This window comes from Protomyctophum bolini (assembly GCF_963924005.1).
Source record: "Protomyctophum bolini genome assembly, chromosome: 14".
NCBI lineage: Eukaryota > Metazoa > Chordata > Actinopteri > Myctophiformes > Myctophidae > Protomyctophum > Protomyctophum bolini.
The window spans coordinates 1,880,871-1,905,895 of NC_137875.1; the positions used below are offsets into that span (position 1 = coordinate 1,880,871).

At 36.3% G+C, this 25,025-nt stretch overlaps 2 long non-coding RNA genes across 2 annotated transcripts; one reads left to right on the forward strand and one right to left on the reverse strand.

Annotated features, from left to right (window-relative positions):
* Positions 1-1,279: 1,279 nt before the first annotated feature.
* LOC308328068 lies at positions 1,280-4,830 on the reverse strand. Its single transcript, XR_013965253.1, has 5 exons — positions 4,779-4,830; positions 4,042-4,108; positions 3,021-3,114; positions 2,085-2,124; positions 1,280-1,373 (listed from the first exon to the last, which is right to left on the reverse strand). It is a non-coding gene; the product is annotated as an uncharacterized lncRNA (long non-coding RNA).
* Positions 4,831-11,732: 6,902 nt separating this feature from the next.
* Positions 11,733-16,526, forward strand: LOC308327935. The gene is made up of 3 exons (XR_013965232.1): positions 11,733-11,843; positions 15,991-16,048; positions 16,460-16,526. It is a non-coding gene; the product is annotated as an uncharacterized lncRNA (long non-coding RNA).
* Positions 16,527-25,025: the final 8,499 nt, after the last annotated feature.

A 25,025-nucleotide genomic window follows, 5' to 3' on the forward strand; every position in this document is an offset into this window, starting at 1 on the left:
AGCAGTATAATAAAATGTAGACCTGGCTAGAATGGCTGTGATCATTTAATTATACTTTGTACATTTTCAAGTATCATATAGGCATAGATACGTCTCACTGAAATCCTGTTCGGGCTTAAAACCGTCGGCCTAAACGTGATAAATGCTCTGTTTGTACTCACCCAATTAAATAATTCCAAAGACGTGGAGTGAAATATGGTCCTCTAGTTTTATATCCATGTGAAAGTTCTGGCACAAAAATTACCCAGCACTATATCGCAAAGCACCTGCCAATTGTGTGACCCAAACCTTTGTGTTTCCCTGGTCAAATGGTTATGACGTCTGCGGTAAACAGGACGTATTCAAAATCAGTCCAGCAATCGTTCCGGGCCCCCCTCGCCCGGAGAGAAAGCGACGTCTGTGTGCATCTCTTGAAAAAGTGGAGATAATTGACTAAATACACGTTTTGTGCCAGAACTTTCACATGGATATGAAACTAGAGGACCATATTTCACTCCACGTCTTTGGAATTGTTTAATGGGTGAGTACAAACGGAGCATTTACGTATCACATTTAGGCCGCGCATTAATTAGTCCGACCAGAAATGAAGCAGGGTGTTCTATGGCTCTGTATGTGAAATACTGTACATACTGTATGGAACAACAAGAGCCGTTCTAGGGCTAAATAAAATTACACTTCAATACCACATCGTCAATGTTACATTTTGGACCAGAAATACAACATCCATAATACAACTGAAAGTACCTATATGAACACCTCACCAAAGTCCTACTTTTTAAATCATGACAGTTTGCTGAAAAACCCTGTTTCTTTATCAGTGGTATTCAAAATATTTCATGTCAAGGACCCCAAAAAGTATTCCGAAAATATGTTGTTCCAGGAACCTCCCTGCAGAAGCAAACATTTGAGTTAAAAACGTTTGCTCTGAAAGAATATATATTCAAAGATTTGGGCAACATTTTCACGATTTTTCAAAAATAGCAGACCCACAAGCTCATAGCGTGGGTAGATCTGCTATTTTTCAATAGCTAGAGCATAACTATACTTTTGATTGTAAGTTAATAAATAGGCTAAGCTATAGATGGCCCAAACAAATCTATACTGTTGTATATTAATAATGTCTTCTCTTATTGGGTTAATTAATTGCTCCAACATAATTGCTATACAACATTAAGTGGCTTAGTAACTTTCTTTGAACACGTCTTTTTTGATTGAAACTGTATTTATTAACAGTTTGCAGAATTACAGTACATTTCAAGCATAACTCAATACAAAGACTGTTAACTGTGAGTGGACGACCCAATTGCTGGAACATGTATTGGTGTTTCCACCGGCACCACCCCTGATCCAGTATATGGTCCTGGAGGTCCGGCCTGCACACAGAGACAATTCAAGGTTGAACTTTATTTGCTATACATCTTGTGTACAGTACAGGTGTACAGTACAGGTGCATCAGAGTAAAACCAGGGACGTGCAGAGTGTTAGAGAGGTGTGGGGCTGAAACCCCGTAAGAGGGCACTTTTGGATGAAAAATAGCAGATCTACAAGCTCGCGACGCGTTGAGAGCTTGTAGATCAGCTATTCTCGGGGCGCAACCCACCACTCTTTAGCTAGTGGAGATGCAGGTGTGTAAAACGACATTGGATTTCTAAATACAAACAAAACTTTGAAAGGAGAGGAGGGTATTTTGCATTTCTTTTCAGCATGCAGTAAAAACGCTGCATTGGCGGTCTGGAGAGGGCAGTTGTTTTACAGACGGGTCAAAGGGCAGGGCCTGAAGGCCCCTTTTGATGTCTGTGCGTGCACGGCCCTGGTTTCAAGGTTCAAGGTTGTACTTTATTGATACATCTTATTGTGTACAGGTGCATAGGAGATAACTTTATTGATACATCTTATTGTGTACAGGTGCATAGGAGATAAAAACATAATTATGTTTGGCCTCATTCCTTACAGACACTGCAGCATATAGCAGCATAACGTAACATTGCATAAATTATACAACAAAAGCACAGCAAACAAAAGGATAGACTAAAGAGTGCAAGAATGCGCAATCAAAGAGTCATAAAGTAGTATAAGTGACTCACCAGTGGACATGCCGGGCCCTTCAGCGCCCCAACAGAAGTCCTGAAGAATGCAGAGTTAAGAGTTACAGAGGCTCAATACCAACATGTTGACCTTAATTACAGTTTGGTTCCCAAACCTTTTCGTGTCAAGGACCCTCAAATAAACATTTACAGCAGTGATTCCGAAACATATTAATTGCATGGACCCCCCCCAGTTCCACACGCATTATGCTACGGACCCCCCCCCCCCCCGATGTAATCTCTGGGACCCCGATTTATATGTAAAACCACTGGTAATTGAACTCTGAGAGAGTACAAATGGAACCAAATGGACCCAGTAGCCATAAACGTCAAGACGTCTAATTGCCTATATTAAGTAATGGATGCCACAGGCGTCAAGACGTCTCTCCCTTGGGAATTAAAAAAAATAAAAACCATCCATATTTTGAAAATCCCTCTAATCCGGTGTACAGGTGCATGCATAATAGAATTACTAATTCTTTCTTTCTTTATAATGGGAGAATTGGCACTCAGAGCCTAAACTGGTGACCACCAGGTGGTGCTGAAATAGTTAAGGTCCATTTGGTTCCATTTGTACACTCTCTGAGTTACAGACTACAGAATGCATTCAAAAGAGCTGAATGAATGTTTTATGGACCCATAATATTGATTATTATTTAAGTTACGTTTTGCCATAACCATTTATTTTGCCATAAATCAGGTAGCTTTAAGGTACGGCCATGACAGCAATGGTAGGAAAAAAAAATATATATATTATTAATCATATTCGGATATTCGGTATATAACTGTTCCCTACATTTGGTATTCGGTTTCAGCCAAGAATTTCCATTTCGGTGCATCCCTAATTTTATAATGACTTGTATGTAGTGTTATAAATATAAATAGTGTACATTTGCCTTCTGTTTCAATGCATTTTTCACCATGGTTTCACGTTACCTGCAGGTCTTCACGTAGCTCCTGAAGTTGTTGGGTGATTATTGCTGCTGGGTCCAACACAACGTTCCACCATACAGCCTAATGCACCATCCACCTGTTACCAACGGAAAATAATGATGGTTAATGCTTTGTTAACTGTGAAAAGTCCACAGCAAAGAGTTCAGTATAAATCCAAACACAGATTAAATGATTAGTTCCAAATAAAAGACAATGAGGTGAAATGACCATTTAAAGCATACAGTACATGGACAACCTTCACTTAATGCAGGTTAATATCGGAATAATAATAATATCGGAATGACTTCAGTGAACATTATATATTAGTATAGCTAATGACTAGAATACAGTATTACATTTGTATTGTCTTTTTAAGTACAATGTAATGTATCTAAGTTCCTAAAGTTAACATACGTAAACTAAATTTAACTTAAAATATGAATATTATATATATAATAGCAAAAATAGCAGCTCTACAAGCTCAAAACGTGGTGCGTTTTGAGGAAATATAGTGGTCCTCTGGAGTGAGTGTGGAAATATAGTGGTCCTCTGGAGTGAGTGTGTAAATATAGTGGCTCTCAGGAGTGAGGGTGGAAATATAGTGGCTCTCTAGAGTGAGTGTGGAACTATAGTGGCCCTCTGGAGTGAGTGTGTAACTATAGTGGCCCTCTGGAGTGAGTGTGTAAATATAGTGGCCCTCTGGAGTGAGTGTGGAACTATAGTGGCCCTCTGGAGTGAGTGTGTAAATATAGTGGCCCTCTGGAGTGAGTGTGTAACTATAGTGGCCCTCTGGAGTGAGTGTGGAACTATAGTGGCCCTCTGGAGTGAGTGTGGAACTATAGTGGCCCTCTGGAGTGAGTGTGGAACTATAGTGGCCCTCTGGAGTGAGTGTGGAACTATAGTGGCCTCTCTCCATCATCATAGTTGCCTGGGTTAAAGCCTATAATATGTACCTTCTGCACTGTGGCTCTGAGACAGGAGATATAATTATTATATTATAGATATTATAAATTATATTATATACCTTCTGCACTGTGGCTCAGATACAGGAGAGCCAGTATGGAGAAGGAGATCAGGAAACACAGCTTCATCTGGCGACAGAAATAATGAAGAACATTGAATTTCGTAACAAGAACACTACAACAAAAATGTAAATGAATTGATGCTAATCTCCAGAAAACAGTTTTCATTTTGTCATGTTGTCTTGATGAAGTAGTAGTAGCCTAGTAGTCATGTTGTCTTGATGAAGTAGTAGTAGCCTAGTAGTCATGTTGTCTTGATGAAGTAGTAGTAGCCTAGTAGTCGTGGTCTTTATGACAAACTACAATCATCTATGGTTTGATAAAGAGGTCCTTGAGGGAGTTCCAGGGGGTCCCCAGATAAATGATAGTTTGGAACCAAATGGACCCTTATGGGTCTGTAACTCTGAGAGTGTACAAATGTTAGGGTCCATTTGGTTCCATTTGTACACTCTCAGAGTTAAATTAACATTGATTTTACAATATAAATTGCCATTAAATGGGGGGGTCCGTAGACTAATGCATGTCAAACTGGGGGGTCCTAAACTGGTGGAGAATCTCTGCTAGAGCTGTAACAATCCTATAGGCCACCGATCAGGCTGGACGGCGTGCCGTGGGTTCGACTCCCGAGCCCGACAGCCAGTGTCATTCCCTGTCGTTCCCGTCTGTCTACACTGTCACTATCAATAAAGACATATACAAAGCCCCAAAACAAATCTTTAAAACAAAATGATGGACTCACCGTGTCAAAGTTGTTGTCCTGTTGGCTCGTTGCTTCTGAGATGAATGTCAATCAGATCCTGGCAATAATAGAATGAAAAGTTGGACTTATAAACACATTACAAAAACTGTGACCTTAACCATGATGCTGCTACGGTCACTGATATCATCATAACAGACACAAACACATAGAGGTTTGATACAGTAGGCTGTACCGACACAAGGAAACATACAGGTTTGATACAGTAGGCTGTACGGACACAAGGAAACATAGAGGTTTGATACAGTATAGGCTGTACGGACACAAGGAAACATAGAGGTTTGATACAGTATAGGCTGTACGGACACACTTTACTTGAGTATTTCCAAGTCCCAGTACATTTACTTCTACTCCACTACATCTCGGAGGCAAATATTGTACTTTTACATTACTACAATTACTTGTAAACTTCAGGTACTAGTTAGTAGATTAGTAGATTTAGATTATTATTAATATTTTTTAAAACCATACAGTAACCACTTCAGCCCCATATACATTTTGGCCATTTGAAAATAGACGATCTACAAGCTCACAATGCGTGACACATTGTGAGCTTGTAGATCTGCTATTTTCAAATGATTTGTATAGTACATTGAACATGATGAGTACATTGAATTCCCAGACTTTTACTTCTAACAGAGTATAGGCTACTTCTATATTGCAGAATTGACACTTTTAGTAAAACATTTTATTTTGTAAAAGCACTAAAGTTTTGGCATTATAGCAGAATGCCCCATTTCACGCGTTGTGACTTGTGAGCTTGCAGATCTGCTATTTTCAAATAGCCCAAATATATATAGAGATTTAATAGAGATTTCATATATAGAGAGATTTAATATATATAGAGATTTAATAGAGATTTCATATATAGAGAGATTTAATATATATAGAGATTTAATAGAGATTTCATATATAGAGAGATTTAATATATATAGAGATTTAATAGAGATTTCATATATAGAGAGATTTAATATATATAGAGATTTAATAGAGATTTCATATATAGAGAGATTTAATATATATAGAGATTTAATAGAGATTTCATATATAGAGAGATTTAATATATATAGAGATTTAATAGAGATTTCATATATAGAGAGATTTAATATATATAGAGATTTAATAGAGATTTAATATATAGAGAGATTTAATATATATATAGAGATTTAATAGAGATTTCATATATAGAGAGATTTAATATATATAGAGATTTAATAGAGATTTCATATATAGAGAGATTTAATATATATAGAGATTTAATAGAGATTTAATATATATAGATATTTAATATATATATAGAGATTTAATAGAGATTTCATATATAGAGAGATTTAATATATATAGAGATTTAATAGAGATTTAATATATATAGATATTTAATATATATATAGAGATTTAATAGAGATTTCATATATAGAGAGATTTAATATATATAGAGATTTAATAGAGATTTCATATATAGAGAGATTTAATATATATAGAGATTTAATAGAGATTTCATATATAGAGAGATTTAATATATATATAGAGATTTAATAGAGATTTCATATATAGAGAGATTTAATATATATAGAGATTTAATAGAGATTTAATATATATAGATATTTAATATATATATAGAGATTTAATAGAGATTTCATATATAGAGAGATTTAATATATATAGAGATTTAATAGAGATTTCATATATAGAGAGATTTAATATATATAGAGATTTAATAGAGATTTCATATATAGAGAGATTATAGAGATTTCGTCAAATCTACAAAATAATTGTAGTGTAAAAGTACAATATTGTCCCCGGAGATGTAGTTGTAGTGGATTAGAAGTAAAAGTATTATTAGTAATATGTAGTTGTAGTGGAGTAGAAGTAAAAGTATTATTAGTAATATGTAGTTGTAGTGGAGTAGAAGTAAAAGTATTATTAGTAATATGTAGTTGTAGTGGAGTAGAAGTAAAAGTATTATTAGTAATATGTAGTTGTAGTGGAGTAGAAGTAAAAGTATTATTAGTAATATGTAGTTGTAGTGGAGTAGAAGTAAAAGTATTATTAGTAATATGTAGTTGTAGTGGAGTAGAAGTAAAAGTATTATTAGTAATATGTAGTTGTAGTGGAGTAGAAGTAAAAGTATTATTAGTAATATGTAGTTGTAGTGGAGTAGAAGTAAAAGTATTATTAGTAATATGTAGTTGTAGTGGAGTAGAAGTAAAAGTATTATTAGTAATATGTAGTTGTAGTGGAGTAGAAGTAAAAGTATTATTAGTAATATGTAGTTGTAGTGGATTAGAAGTAAAAGTATTATTAGTAATATGTAGTTGTTGTGGAGTAGAAGTAAAAGTATTATTAGTAATATGTAGTTGTAGTGGAGTAGAAGTAAAAGTATTATTAGTAATATGTAGTTGTAGTGGAGTAGAAGTAAAAGTATTATTAGTAATATGTAGTTGTAGTGGATTAGAAGTAAAAGTATTATTAGTAATATGTAGTTGTTGTGGAGTAGAAGTAAAAGTATTATTAGTAATATGTAGTTGTAGTGGAGTAGAAGTAAAAGTATTATTAGTAATATGTAGTTGTAGTGGAGTAGAAGTAAAAGTATTATTAGTAATATGTAGTTGTAGTGGAGTAGAAGTAAAAATGCTGAAAGTTGGAAATACTCAAAATACCTCAAAATGTACCTCAAACAGTACTTGAGTAAATGACACCACTGAAATAGGCCTAAACAACATTGTATTAAATAACATTAAAGGAAAACTTTAGTTTTTTTCATCTAAGGTTCATGTTTTAGGGAAAGAGAAAGAAAAAGATGAGATGAGTTTTTTTGCTGCTTTCTTTCATTTGAGGGATTTTAGCTATTTTTGACATGGGGGGGGGGGGGGGGGGGGGGCATTCGAACATGGGGCTAAATATGTATTTCTTTATAGCGCTGTTTAAATTATTATTATTTACTATATTCCTACTAGACCTCATATAAAATTACACCTGGACACAAAAGATCACAGGATCTAGTGAATGTGAAGGGGGAGGTGACGAACTGACCCCCACTACTCTACCGTCACATTCAGTAGATCCTGTGATCCTTTGTGTCCAGATCTAATTTCCTGAGGTCTAGTAGGACTATAGTAAATAAATCGCCATAATATTTCGTAAAAAAAAAATACTAATTTAGCCCCAAACGAAAGAAAGCAGCAAATGAAAAAAATGTAACAGTCATCTTTTTCTTTCTCTAATAAGAACCTAAAACATGAACCTTGGTAGAAATAAAACAAACCAAGTTGTCGTTTAAACTGAACATAAAATGGACTCACCGTGGTCAAAGCTGTTGTCCTGTTGGCTCGTTGCTTCTGAGAGGAATCAGAACCTGACTTATAAACACCCAACAGAACTAAAACGTGTCCTTGATGCTGCTACGCTCACTGATAACAGACAGAAACAAATAAAGGTTTATAAGTTATCAATAAGATTTGGGTTTATTGAGTAACAGTTATCAATAAGATTTGGGTTTATTGAGTACCAGTTATCAATAAGATTTGGGTTTATTGAGTACCAGCTATCAATAAGATTTGGGTTTATCAAGCCTGTTATGGAGCACAGCGGGCCATGACGTCATGGTTAAACAATCAAGACAAGAGGAGATCAATAAATAAATATAATCATCCATGATCCATAATCAAACATGTCTGTCTAAAAGTGTATTGATACCTACCATACAGCGCTGTCTGGGGAAACACAATTTCCACAGATAAATAAATAGCCGATCTACAAGTTCACAACTGCTTGCGTTACAAGCCCCGATGAACTTGTATATTGGCTATAGTTTGTTGATTACTTTAGATGCAGAAGCAGCAATGACCTTTTTCTTTTCAATTTGTTTTTTAGGTATTAAAAATGTCCTTAAATTAATTGTCACTTCACTGTCATCTGGGGACCCTCCCAAAATAACGTAATTGAAAGTGATTATCTTGAGACGCACGTCTCTGCTCCTATGATTACATACTGTTACACTTTAATTGATGTCTTTGGGTTAAATTCCCAGGGTGGCGTGGTCGATGTGTACTTCTGCCAAGGTTACATATGTTTGGGGTCGAGGACTTTAATAAAGCTATTGGGAAAATCAGCAAGTGACTATTTCTGCCAATATTTGAAGGATGAGAACAACACAGAACACTGCTCGTACCGCGGCACTCGCGCTATGAGCTTGTAGGTACAGTAGATTATTTTTCCCCATTGTATGTAACCTTATGATAATAATAATAATAATAATAATAATAATGAATTGCATTTTTATGGCGCTTTTCTATGCACTACGTGCTTACTCAAAGCGCCTTACAATGGTTCATTCATCCATACATTGGGAGGTGAAGGTTCATTCATTCATACATTGGGAGGTGAAGGTTCATTCATTCATACATTGGGAGGTGAAGGTTCATTCATCCATACATTGGGAGGTGAAGGTTCATTCATTCATACATTGGGAGGTGAAGGTTCATTCATTCATACGTTGGGAGGTGAAGGTTCATTCATTCATACATTGGGAGGTGAAGGTTCATTCATTCATACATTGGGAGGTGAAGGTTCATTCATTCATACGTTGGGAGGTGAAGGTTCATTCATCCATACATTGGGAGGTGAAGGTTCATTCATTCATACATTGGGAGGTGAAGGTTCATTCATTCATACATTGGGAGGTGAAGGTTCATTCATTCATACGTTGGGAGGTGAAGGTTCATTCATTCATACATTGGGAGGTGAAGGTTCATTCATTCATACATTGGGAGGTGAAGGTTCATTCATTCATACATTGGGAGGTGAAGGTTCATTCATCCATACATTGGGAGGTGAAGCGGCGAACAGTCGGCGCCAGCGTCCTCACTTGTCAAGCAGGGAGTCACTGGGTCACTGGGTCACTGGGTCACTGAGGCACTGAGTCTTTGGTTTGACCCGGCCGGGGATCCAACCCCGACCTCCGGCCCAGTCTCAGGGCGGACACTGTAACCACAAGGCCACTGAGCTGGTAACATTATGTTGTTCATCCCATGTTATCATGTCTGTGTGATGATACATGATATGACGTATAAGATGTCTCTCTTATAATAATAATAATTATTATAATAAGGCCTGATAGCTATTGTTGTGGTACAGTTTGTCCTTGAAGCGGTCCTTCTGCCGGTGACAGAACCATTGTACCCCACAGGCCTACATGTGTACTCCATGTACATCTACTGTAATAGTAATAGTATGTCAACAATGTGCTATATATATATATATATATATATATATATATATATATTTATTTATTTATTTTCTTTTCCTTTATTTTTTCTTCTTTTCCCTCAGTGTGTTAAGCATGTGCAGCAGCTATATCTGGTTGGACCATATAATGTATAACCTAATTCTGATCAGTGTTAAAAAAAGTGTTAAAATAATTCAAATGTGTGTGTGAGTGTGTGTGTGTGTGTGTGTGTGTGTGTGTGTTTTGGGGGGGGGGGGGGGGGGGGTTACATACTTTCATTGTATGTAACCTTATTCACCCCTGTGTCAATCATCTAATGTGATCCTGGGCTCTACACACCCTCCACCAACCTAGTCCCCATGGGGGACAAGGGGAGAGCAACGGACTTGAACTCATGCTTCCTTCATGCCTGAGTGTCCAAGTTGCTCCTTTACACCTGACAGGGGGGAGTTTCCCTGGTTGGACGTAGCGCGTGGAAGGAACACGTTATTCCAACCAGTTCCTTTCCCCTCCATCAGGCGCCCCGGCTGGCCAGGGGGAGGCAGTTTAGTGACCAGGATTACTGCATGTTTTTTGTGAGGGTACCTACCCTAGGGGACACGGGGAGAACATGTGAGGGTACCTACCCTAGGGGACACGGGGAGAACATGTGAGGGTACCTACCCTAGGGGACACGGGGAGAACATGTGAGGGTACCTACCCTAGGGGACACAGGGAGAACATGTGAGGGTACCTACCCTAGGGGACACGGGGAGAACATGTGAGGGTACCTACCCTAGGGGACACGGGGAGAACATGTGAGGGTACCTACCCTAGGGGACACGGGGAGAACATGTGAGGGTACCTACCCTAGGGGACACGGGGAGAACATGTGAGGGTACCTACCCTAGGGGACACGGGGAGAACATGTGAGGGTACCTACCCTAGGGGACACGGGGAGAACATGTGAGGGTACCTACCCTAGGGGACACGGGGAGAACATGCAAACTCCACACAGAAAGGCACTTTCGCCAACCCCGCCTTCGGGTATGGGCACTGATGACGCGGAGGAGGAAACACGCCGCCAGCACCCACAGCGCCCCGAGCGGGAATCGAACCCAGGACCTTCTAGCTGTGAGGCGACAAAACTACCAACTGTGCCACCGTGCCCCTTTATGGCGCTTTTCTATGCACTACGTGCTTACTCAAAGCGCTTCAAACGGTTCATTCATCCATACGTTGGGAGGTGAAGGTTCATTCATTCATACATTGGGAGGTGAAGGTTCATTCATTCATACATTGCGAGGTGAAGCGGCGAACAGTCGGCGCCAGCGTCCTCACTTCCCACCCCCAATCCAACCGATGCTGAGTGTCAAGCAGGGAGGCACTGGGTCACTGGGTCACTGAGGCACTGAGTCTTTGGTTTGACCCGGCCGGGGATCCAACCCCGACCTCCGGCCCAGTCTCAGGGCGGACACTCTAACCACAAGGCCACTGAGCTGGTAACATTATGTTGTTCATCCCATGTTATCATGTCTGTGTGATGATACATGATATGACGTATAAGATGTCTCTCTTATAATAATAATTATTATTATAATAAGGCCTGATAGCTATTGTTGTGGTACAGTTTGTCCTTGAAGCGGTCCTTCTGCCGGGGAACCATTATACCCCACAGGCCTCTCTGTGTACTCCATGTACATCTACTGTACTGTGTGTTTATCTGTTATCAGTGAGCGTAGCAGCATCAAGGACACGTTTTAGTTCTGTTGGGTGTTTATAAGTCAGGTTCTGATTCCTCTCAGAAGCAACGAGCCAACAGGACAACAGCTTTGACCGCGGTGAGTCCATTTTATGTTCAGTTTAAACCACAACTTGGTTTCTTTTATTTCTACCAAGGTTCATGTTTTAGGTTCTTATTAGAGAAAGTAAAAGATGACTGTAAATGGGCTGCTTTCTTTCGTTTTAGGGATTTTAGGGGGCATTGGAGCATGGGGTTAATTTGTATTTTACGAAATATTATGGCGATTTATTTATTAATATTTACTATAGTCCTACTAGACCTCAGGAAATTAGATCTGGACACAAAGGATCACAGGATCTACTGAATGTGACGGTAGAGTAGTGGGGGTCAGTTCGTCACCTCCCCCTTCACATTCACTAGATCCTGTGATCTTTTGTGTCCAGGTGTAATTTTATATGAGGTCTAGTAGGACTATAGTAAATAATAATAATTTAAACAGCGCTATAAAGAAATACATATTTAGCCCCATGTTCGAATGCCCCTCATGTCAAAAATAGCTAAAATCCCTCAAATGAAAGAAAGCAGCAAAAAAACTCATCTCATCTTTTTCTTTCTCTTTCCCTAAAACATGAACCTTAGATGAAAAAAACTAAAGTTGTCCTTTAATGTTATTTAATACAATGTTGTTTAGGCCTATTTCAGTGGTGTCATTTACTCAAGTACTGTTTGAGGTACATTTTGAGGTATTTTGAGTATTTCCAACTTTCAGCACATTTACTTCTACTCCACTACAACTACATATTACTAATAATACTTTTACTTCTACTCCACTACAACTACATATTACTAATAATACTTTTACTTCTAATCCAATACAACTACATCTCTAAGGACAATATTGTACTTTTACACTACAAATATTTTGTAGCTTTGACGAAATCTCTATATATTAAATCTCTCTATATATGAAATCTCTATTAAATCTCTCTATATATGAAATCTCTATTAAATCTCTATATATATTAAATATCTATATATATTAAATCTCTATATATATTAAATCTCTATATATTAAATCTCTCTATATATGAAATCTCTATTAAATATCTATATATATTAAATCTCTATATATATTAAATCTCTATATATTAAATCTCTCTATATATGAAATCTCTATTAAATATCTATATATATTAAATCTATATATATGAAATCTCTCTATATATGAAATCTCTATTAAATCTCTATATATATTAAATATCTATATATATTAAATCTCTCTATATATGAAATCTCTATTAAATCTCTATATATATTAAATCTCTATATATATTAAATCTCTATATATATTAAATCTCTATTAAATCTCTATACATATTAAATCTCTATATATATTAAATCTCTATTAAATCTCTATACATATTAAATCTCTATATATATTAAATATCTATACATATTAAATCTCTATATATATTAAATATCTATACATATTAAATCTCTCTATATATTAAATCTCTCTATATATGAAATCTCTATTAAATCTCTATATATATTAAATCTCTATATATATTAAATATCTATACATATTAAATCTCTATATATATTAAATATCTATACATATTAAATCTCTCTATATATTAAATCTCTCTATATATGAAATCTCTATTAAATCTCTATATATATTAAATCTCTATATATATTAAATATCTATATATATTAAATCTCTATATATATTAAATATCTATACATATTAAATCTCTCTATATATTAAATCTCTCTATATATGAAATCTCTATTAAATCTCTATATATATTAAATCTCTCTATATATGAAATCTCTATTAAATATCTATATATATTAAATCTATATATATGAAATCTCTCTATATATGAAATCTCTATTAAATCTCTATATATATTAAATATCTATATATATTAAATCTCTCTATATATGAAATCTCTATTAAATCTCTATATATATTAAATCTCTATATATATTAAATCTCTATATATATTAAATCTCTATTAAATCTCTATACATATTAAATCTCTATATATATTAAATCTCTATTAAATCTCTATACATATTAAATCTCTATATATATTAAATATCTATACATATTAAATCTCTATATATATTAAATATCTATACATATTAAATCTCTCTATATATTAAATCTCTCTATATATGAAATCTCTATTAAATCTCTATATATATTAAATCTCTATATATATTAAATATCTATACATATTAAATCTCTATATATATTAAATATCTATACATATTAAATCTCTCTATATATTAAATCTCTCTATATATGAAATCTCTATTAAATCTCTATATATATTAAATCTCTATATATATTAAATATCTATATATATTAAATCTCTATATATATTAAATATCTATACATATTAAATCTCTCTATATATTAAATCTCTCTATATATGAAATCTCTATTAAATCTCTATATATATTAAATCTCTCTATATATGAAATCTCTATTAAATATCTATATATATTAAATCTATATATATGAAATCTCTCTATATATGAAATCTCTATTAAATCTCTATATATATTAAATATCTATATATATTAAATCTCTCTATATATGAAATCTCTATTAAATCTCTATATATATTAAATCTCTATATATATTAAATCTCTATATATATTAAATCTCTATTAAATCTCTATATATTAAATCTCTCTATATATGAAATCTCTATTAAATCTCTATACATATTAAATCTCTATATATATTAAATATCTATACATATTAAATCTCTATATATATTAAATATCTATACATATTAAATCTCTCTATATATTAAATCTCTCTATATATGAAATCTCTATTAAATCTCTATATATATTAAATCTCTATATATATTAAATATCTATACATATTAAATCTCTATATATATTAAATATCTATACATATTAAATCTCTCTATATATTAAATCTCTCTATATATGAAATCTCTATTAAATCTCTATATATATTAAATCTCTATATATATTAAATATCTATACATATTAAATCTCTCTATATATTAAATCTCTCTATATATGAAATCTCTATTAAATCTCTATATATATTAAATCTCTATATATATTAAATATCTATACATATTAAATCTCTCTATATATTAAATCTCTCTATATATGAAATCTCTATTAAATCTCTATATATATTAAATCTCTATTAAATCTCTATATATATTAAATCTCTATATATATTAAATATCTATACATATTAAATCTCTCTATATATTAAATCTCTCTATATATGAAATCTCTATTAAATCTCTATATATATTAAATCTCTATATATATTAAATATCTATACATATTAAATCTCTCTATATATTAAATCTCTCTATATATGAAATCTCTATTAAATCTCTATATATATTAAATCTCTATATATATTAAATATCTATACATATTAAATCTCTCTATATATTAAATCTCTCTATATATGAAATCTCTATTAAATCTCTATATATATTAAATCTCTATATATATTAAATCTCTCTATATATTTCGGCTATTTGAAAATAGCCGATCAACAAGCTCACAAGTGGGGCATTCTGCTATAATGAGTACTTTTACTTTTGCTACTTTAAGTGCGTTTTGATGCCAAAACCTTTGTGCTTTTACAAAAAATTTTTTTTTTACTAAAAGTGTCAACTCTGCAATATAGAAGTAGGTCTACAGGTCTACTCTGTTAGAAGTACTCAATGTACTCATCATGCAGAATGGCCTACTATACAAATCATTTGAAAATAGCAGATCTACAAGCTCACAATGTGTCACGCATTGTGAGCTTGTAGATCGTCTATTTTCAAATGGCCAAAATGTATATACTGTAGACTGAAGTGGTTACTGTATGGTTTTAAAAGATATTAATAATAATCTAAATCTACTAATCTACTAACTAATACCTGAAGTTTACACGTAATTGTAGTAGTAATGTAAAAGTACAATATTTGCCTCCGAGATGTAGTGGAGTAGAAGTAAATGTACTGGGAATTGGAAATACTCAAGTAAAGTGTGTCGGTACAGCCTACTGTATCAAACCTGTATGTTTCCTTGTGTCCGTACAGCCTACTGTATCAAACCTGTATGTGTTTGTGTCTGTTATGATGATATCAGTGAGCGTAGCAGCATCATGGTTAAAGTCACAGTTTTTGTAATGTGTTTATAAGTCCAACTTTTCATTCTATTATTGCCAGGATCTGATTGACATTCATCTCAGAAGCAACGAGCCAACAGGACAACAACTTTGACACGGTGAGTCCATCATTTTGTTTTAAAGATTTGTTTTGGGGCTTTTTATGTCTTTATTGATAGTGACTATCTCTGGGACCCCCAATTTATATTGTAAAATCAATGTTAATTTAACTCTGAGAGTGTACAAATGGAACCAAATGGACCCTAACATTTGTACACTCTCAGAGTTACAGACCCATAAGGGTCCATTTGGTCCTGGGGACCCCCTGGAACTCCCTCAAGGACCTCTTTATCAAACCATAGATGATTGTAGTTTGTCATAAAGACCACGACTACTAGGCTACTACTACTTCATCAAGACAACATGACAAAATGAAAACACTTTTCTGGAGATTAGCATCAATTCATTTACATTTTTGTTGTAGTGTTCTTGTTACGAAATTCAATGTTCTTCATTATTTCTGTCGCCAGATGAAGCTGTGTTTCCTGATCTCCTTCTCCATACTGGCTCTCCTGTCTCAGAGCAACAGTGCAGAAGGTATATAATATAATTTATAATATCTATAATATAATAATTATATCTCCTGTCTCAGAGCCACAGTGCAGAAGGTATATAATATAATTTATATATAATATGTACATATTATAGGCTTTAACCCAGGGCAGGTTGGGCAACTATGATGATGGAGAGAGGCCACTATATTTACACACTCACTCCAGAGGGCCACTATAGTTCCACACTCACTCCAGAGGGCCACTATAGTTACACACTCACTCCAGAGGGCCACTATAGTTCCACACTCACTCCAGAGGGCCACAATAGTTCCACACTCACTCCAGAGGGCCACTATAGTTCCACACTCACTCCAGAGGGCCACTATAGTTACACACTCACTCCAGAGGGCCACTATAGTTACACACTCACTCCAGAGGGCCACTATAGTTCCACACTCACTCCAGAGGGCCACAATAGTTCCACACTCACTCCAGAGGGCCACTATAGTTCCACACTCACTCCAGAGGGCCACTATAGTTCCACACTCACTCCAGAGGGCCACTATAGTTCCACACTCACTCCAGAGGGCCACAATAGTTCCACACTCACTCCAGAGAGCCACTATAGTTCCACACTCACTCCAGAGAGCCACTATAGTTCCCCACTCACTCCAGAGGGCCACTATAGTTCCACACTCACTCCAGAGGGCCACTATAGTTCCACACTCACTCCAGAGGGCCACTATATTTACACACTCACTCCAGAGGGTCACTATATTTCCTCAAAACGCACCACGTTTTGAGCTTGTAGAGCTGCTATTTTTTGCTATTTTCTAATTTATATTTTTACGTATGTTAACTTTAGGAACTTAGATACATTACATTGAACTTAAAAAGACAATACAAATGTAATACTGTATGATAGTCATTAGCTACTAATATATAATGTTCACTGAAGTCATTCCGATATTATTATTCCGATATTAACCTGCATTAAGTGAAGGTTGTCCATGTACTGTATGCTTTAAATGGTCATTTCACCTCATTGTCTTTTATTTGGAACTAATCATTTCATCTGTGTTTGGATTTATACTGAACTCTTTGCTGTGGACTTTTCACAGTTAACAAAGCATTAACCATCATTATTTTCCTTTGGTAACATTCAAAGGTGGACGGTTGTGTTGGGACGATTCCGTAGGAGAACTTTACGAGCTACACAGAACGCTACATCTAAGCCTACAGGCAGCCATACAAGAAGACATGACCGGACCACTCAATGCCCTAAAGAGTAACCTAGTATCAGACATCAGCACAAAACTTGCGCAGCTACGTACAGACTTGCAGGTAACGTGAACCCATGGTGAAAAATGTACGGCATCACTCGTATAAAATTAGGGATGCACCGAAATGGAAATTCTTGGCTGAAACCGAATACCAAATATAACAACTTCATGTCCTACAGCCACAGCTTGGGGAGCTACAAGCCTACCAGACACAGCTTCTAGCCTACCGGACACAGATACAAGACCTGAACCAACAACTTGCGTGGCAAGAATCCGTCATATGTGCAAACACGCAGGTAACGTTGAACCCATGGTGAAAAATATATTGAAACAGAAGGCAAATGTTATAACACTACATACAAGTCATTTAACCCTGTAAGACCCGGATATATTTCTACTTGCAAAAAAGATAGTCCAGAATCTTTTTATTTGTGTGAATTTCAGCCTCTGTGGGGTAAATTTATATGCAAATATCATGACCAATGGCATTGCAATGAACATCAATGATGACGTTTAGGTGAAAAAAGAACAGAAAAAAAGAAAGAATTAAGTAATTAATTAAAATAAAAATGTTACCGAAAAGCAACGCTGGGTCTTACAGGGTTAACACAAACACTACAAGTAAACACAAAGGTCTGAACCTGAAAGGGACTTTGTCATTTTCAGGACAAAACCCTTCTTCCTGCACCACACCCTCTATTTGTCAAGTAGCGTGTGGCAGCAATCTATCATGATAACCATTCTTGGCCGAAACCGAACACCAAATATAGGAAACAGTTGGCCGAATACAGAATATCCCAATATGATTAATATTATATATCTTTTTTTTTCCTACAATTGCTGTCATGGCCGTACCTTAAAGGATAATTCCATACTAAAAGGCTTTCTTACCTTTCTTTGTAGTCGTTACGTCCCCACCAAAGAGGTCCAGGTGTTATTTTGTGCAAAAGCTCCTTATTGGCTGTTTCCCCTACCATAAGCCCTAAATGAATTGCATTGAATGGAATGGGAATTGAATGGGGCTATGGGGTGTTGTGCTAATTCGCTTATTTCCATCGCTCAAAATGATAATTTCTTTGTATATCATCTCTTCATAATGTAAATAATATCCCAAGCGGCACACTTTACTACTTCTTTCGATGGAAATAAGCGAACTAGCATAACACCCCATAGCCCCATTCAATGCAATGCAATTCATTGAGGGCTTATGGTAGGGAAAATAGCCAATAAGGAGTTTTTGCACAAAAAAACACCTGGACCTCTTTGGTGGGGACGTAACAACTACAAGGAAAGGTAAGAAAGATAAGAAAGCATTCTAGCATGGAATTCTCCTTTAAAGCTACCTGATTTATGGCAAAATAAATGGTTATGGCAAAACTTAACTTAAAGGACCACTTCACCACTTTTCAACGTGTCTTCATATAATAGGTCCTCACTAATAATCATGATAAAATGGCACGATTGTTTTCTACTCAGTCTGTGTCTCATAGGAGGGCTGTGGGCAGTTTAGAAACCGTCTTCCAGTGACATCATCATTAGGCAGATTATTTTCTAAACAAGATTTTATTACAAAAATGTTTAGATTTTCATTATCGTGAGATAACGATGGCTTCCATTTCCGCATTGCAACTTTTCAGGACTAGAAAGCCTGAAGTTTTTATTAGCTTGTATTCCCCATCGATGATGTCACTGGAAGACGGTTTCTGAACTGCCCACAGCCCTCCTATGAGACACAGACCGCGCCATTTTTTTTCATGATTATTAGTGAGGACCTATTATATGAAGATAGGTTGAAAAGTGGTGAAGTGGTCCTTTAAATAATAATCACTATTATGGGTCCATAAAACATTTATTCAGCTCTTTTGAATGCATTAATTGCATTTACACTATTCGGTGATATATTTTCTGCCTATCATTAATTAGATTGTGCTCACCATGACACTTCCCCAGTTGAGTACTTACACGAAGACAATGATTTATTGTATTACACATTTTACATTTTTAAATATGCAAATGAGGCATGGGGGGGGGGGGGGGTCCATGAAATTAACATGTTTCGGAACCACTGCTGTAAATGTTTATTTGAGGGTCCTTGACACCAAAAGGTTTGGGAACCAAACTGTAATTAAGGTCAACATGTTGGTATTGAGCCTCTAGAACTCTAACTCTGCATTCTTCGAGAGGCCAGTGTTGTTTTTGGCAGCAAATTTATATTTTAGTTTTAGTCATAGTCTTTGGACTGAAACTTCATTTAGTTTTAGTCACATTTTAGTCACCTGGAAATGTCTTAGTGTTAGAGCTAGTTTTAGTCGACTAAATGTCATGAGATTTTAGTCGACTAAATCTACAGTTGATTTAGTCGACTAAAATGTATTTCGGCGGGTCTTGATGCCGTCGTAATGAGTGTTTTTTACACTTGCTGAAAATAGCCGATCTACAAGCTCGTACAAGCTTGTAGATCGGCTATTTTCAGCATGCAAACACGTGTAAAATGACTTATACTGGATCTCTTGTCCTGCACTACTAGTCCATTCCTAACATTTTAGTCTAGTTTTTATTTGTTGACGAAATGTCAGTATATTTAGTCTTAGTTTTAGTCACCATAGCATAGTTTTCATTTAGTTTCCATTTAGTTTTCTTCAGTGAAAGAAGGTAGTCGACGAACATCTTTTTGTCTTAGTTTTAGTCGACGAAATCAACACTGGTTCAGAATGCCCAGAGCTGAGTCAATGTTCTGCATTTAAACAACATTTTGTCGACTAAAACTACGACGGAACATGTTCGTCGACTACCTTCTTTCACTGACGGAAACTAAATGGAAACTAAATCAAAACTAAGCTATGGTGACTATAGAACTAAGACTAAATATATTGACAATTTCGTCAACAAATAAAAACTATAGACTAAAATGTTAGGAAGGGACTATAGTGGACAAGAGATCCAGTACAAGTCATTTTACACTTGGTTGCGTGCTGAAAATAGCCGATCTACAAACTCACAGGTTCTCTCAGCTTGTGAGCTTCAACGGCAATGTTTAGCAAAGCGTGAAATCAGTCATTACGACGCCATTGAGGCCCGCCGAAATACATTTTAGTCGACTAAATGAACCGTAGATTTAGTTCGACTAAAATCTCACGACATTTAAGTCGACCAAAACTAGACTAACACTAAAACATTCCAGGGGAGTAAAATGTGACCAAAACTCAACGAAACAGACTATATGACTAAAACCAAAAACTGTACTGTACACCTGTACTGTACACCTGTACTGTACCACAAGATGTATAGCAAATAAAGTTCAACCTTGAACCTTGAATTGTCTCTGTGTGCAGTACTGGTGCTCTGCAGGAAGCCCTGCAGGAAACCCAGGTGGACCAGGATCGTCTGGTGGTGGCGGACCTGGCAGTCCTGGAGCCAGACGTTAACTCCTCTCAAAGGGCCCCTACGGACTCTCAAAGGGCCCCTACGGACTCTCAAAGGGCCCCTACGGACTCTCAAAGGGCCCCTACGGACTCTCAAAGGGCCCCTACAGACGGCTGCAATTCCAAACTGGCCCCCGTAAAATCTGAAACCCCCCCCACCCCCTACCCCCTCCCCTTTTCCCCTCACTGTATGTGTTTCTTTTCCCTTTTTACCTCCTTTATGATGAAATCCTGTTCTGTTCTTTGACTACATAGAGAAGTGTCTATTTGTACGTCGTCTCTAAATGTTTTGATGAATTGAACATGTTGTAAACAAGTGTAATGCTTTATTGGGTCGTCCACTCACAGTTATTAACAGTCTTTGTATTGAGTTTGTGCTTGGCATGTACTGTAATTCTGCAAACTGTTAATAAATATTTCAACCAATCAAAGTCATTCAGTTGTTGTTATAAGGACGTTAACGCTATATCTAAGGAGAAAGCTGAGAAAATAAATGAATTGAAATAAGCAAATAACAGAAGATGACCCATTTGTATGTGTCAATAATAATAGACTGGGTTTTTAGTTGTTACCAAATAAATCTTAAAGGGATAGTTCAGATTTTTTTTAACTTAAGTTGTATGAAATACTTTCCATTAACATAGTGGTTGCAACTGTAATAATTGATTGTCCCGTTGTGGGAGTTCTGCTCTGGTTTTAGTGAATATTAAGTAGTTCTGGTCATTTTGTGGTGGGGGGGGGGGGGGGGGGCACTGGGGACCACGCAGTAAAAGTAAATTAATCCACAAAACGAACATAATTTTTATTGTTGGCCTATTTCTAAAATATTAGCGCGACTTTCGTTCAACTTTGACCCCTCCATCACATGATGGAACTATGTTTTGGGCGTAGTGATATGGACACAAAAAACATGGTTCTGTGTGATTAAACAACATGTTGTTTAAATGCAGAACATTGTCTCACCAGTGGACATGCCGGGCCCTTCAGCGCCCCAACAGAACTCCTGAAGAATGCAGAGTTAGAGTTACAGAGGCTCAATACCAACATGTTGACCTTAATTACAGTTTGGTTCCCAAACCTTTTCGTGTCAAGGACCCTCAAATCAACATTTACAGCAGTGATTCCGAAACATATAAATTTCATGGACCCCCCCCAGTTCCACACGCATTATGCTACGGACCCCCCGATGTAATCTCTGGGACCCCGATTTATATGTAAAACCACTGGTAATTGAACTCTGAGAGAGTACAAATGGAACCAAATGGACCCAGTAGCCATAAACGTCAAGACGTCTAATTGCCTATATTAAGTAATGGATGCCACAGGCGTCAAGACGTCTCTCCCTTGGGAATTAAAATAAATAAAAACCATCCATATTTTGAAAATCCCTCTAATCCGGTGTACAGGTGATGACATGCACATTACATGCATAATAGAATTACTAATTCTTTCTTTCTTTATAATGGGAGAATTGGCACTCAGAGCCTAAACTGGTGACCACCAGGTGGTGCTGAAGTAGTTAAGGTCCATTTGGTTCCATCTGTACACTCTCTGAGTTACAGACCCATAAGGGTCCATTTGGTTCCCTAATTGAGCTATGGACCCCCTGGAACTCCCCCAAGGACCCCCAGGGGTTCCCCGGACCCCACTTTGGGAACCACTGCCTTACATAAACGTGTGTATAACTATATACAGTATTTTAATTAGTTGCCTGGGGGCTGCATGTGGCCCCCACCTTCACTTAATGTGGCCCTCAGGTTAATATCAGAACACATATATTATTGGTTTCAGCTGTTTACAATTCCACAACATGCAAACATGACCCGCTTTAACCCATTCTGACCGGGAACCCATTTTGGTGTTAACATTACGTTATGCTTTAGCTATTTAAAAATAGCAGATCTACAAGCTCGTAGCGCGCCACCGAGTGGCGCGCTACGAGCTTGTAGATCTGCTATTTTTGAAAAATCGAAGAACGACTGACATTTTTTTAATCTGATCTCAGGTCAGAATGGGTTCATCAGACCAGTGTGTGTCCAGTGGAAACCTCGTATGAATCTGATCTCAGGTCAGAATGGGTTAAATACTTCAGTCTAAATTAGTAGCTCATTGCTTCAACACAAAGTATAATTAAAGGCATTTGAAATTACATGAAAACTTTAATTTTCAGGATTCCAATTCAAAGATTATTATTATTATTATCTGCTTTTCCAATGCATGTTATTTTATATAGTGATGCACCGAATATTCCGCTGCAGAATATATTCGGAAGAAAATGGCTAAAAATGCATTTTCTGCCTTTTCAGTTTCGACCCCAATAGGCAGAAAATATATCACCGAATAGTGTAAATGCAATGAATGCATTCAAAAGAGCTGAATAAATGTTTTATGGACCCATAATAGTGATTATTATTTAAGTTAAGTTTTGCCATAACCATTTATTTTCCCATAAATCAGGTAGCTTTAAGGTACGGCCATGACGGCAATGGTAGGAAAAAAAAAATATAATATTAAGCATATTGGGATATTCTGTATTCGGCCAACTGTTTCCTATATTTGGTGTACGGTTTGGGCCAAGAATGGTTATCATGATAGATTGCTGCCACACGCTACTTGACAAATAGAGGGTGTAGCCCTCTGGAGTGAGTGTGGAACTATAGTGGCCCTCTGGAGTGAGTGTGGAACTAAAGTGGCACTCTGGAGTGAGTGTGGAACTATAGTGGCCCTCTGGAGTGAGTGTGGAACTATAGTGGCCCTCTGGAGTGAGTGTGGAAGTATAGTGGCTCTCTGGAGTGAGTGTGGAACTATAGTGGCCCTCTGGAGTGAGTGTGGAACTATAGTGGCTCTCTGGAGTGAGTGTGGAAATATAGTGGCTCTCTGGAGTGAGTGTGGAAATATAGTGGCTCTCTGGAGTGAGTGTGAAAATATAGTGGCTCTCTAGAGTGAGTGTGGAACTATAGTGGTCCTCTGGAGTGAGTGTGGAACTATAGTGGTCCTCTGGAATGAGTGTGGAACTATAGTGGCCCTCTGGAGTGAGTGTGGAACTATAGTGGCCCTCTGGAGTGAGTGTGTAACTATAGTGGCTCTCTGGAGTGAGTGTGGAACTATAGTGGCCCTCTGGAGTGAGTGTGTAAATATAGTGGCCTCTCTCCATCATCATAGTTGCCCAACCTGCCCTGGGTTAAACCCTATAATATGTACATATATACCTTCTGCACTGTGGCTCTGAGACAGGAGATATAATTATTATATTATATATATTATAAATTATATTATATACCTTCTGCACTGTGGCTCAGAGACAGGAGAGCCAGTATGGAGAAGGAGATCAGGAAACACAGCTTCATCTGGCGACAGAAATAATGAAGAACATTGAATTTCGTAACAAGAACACTACAACAAAAATGTAAATGAATTGATGCTAATCTCCAGAAAAGTGTTTTCATTTTGTCATGTTGTCTTGATGAAGTAGTAGTAGCCTAGTATTACTGGTCTTTACGCCAAACTACAATCATCTATGGTTTGATAAAGAGGTTGTAGTGTTCAATTTATTAGGGACCCCCATTTGAAAACATAGGCCAGGGACCCCCCATAAGGGACCCCCCCGTAAGATAAGATGTTTACAGCTCTAGCAGTGATTCTCAACCACCTTAATTTGAAGGCCCCCCATGTAATGACATTTCTGTCTCTGGGTCCACCATTTATACTAGTTACAGACCAATAAGGGTCCATTTGGTTCCTCACATCAGTACCCAGAGTAACTGGACTAAGGAAAGGAAAGGTACTATGTTTACCCAGGGTAACTGGACTAAGGAAAGGAAAGGTACTATGTTTACC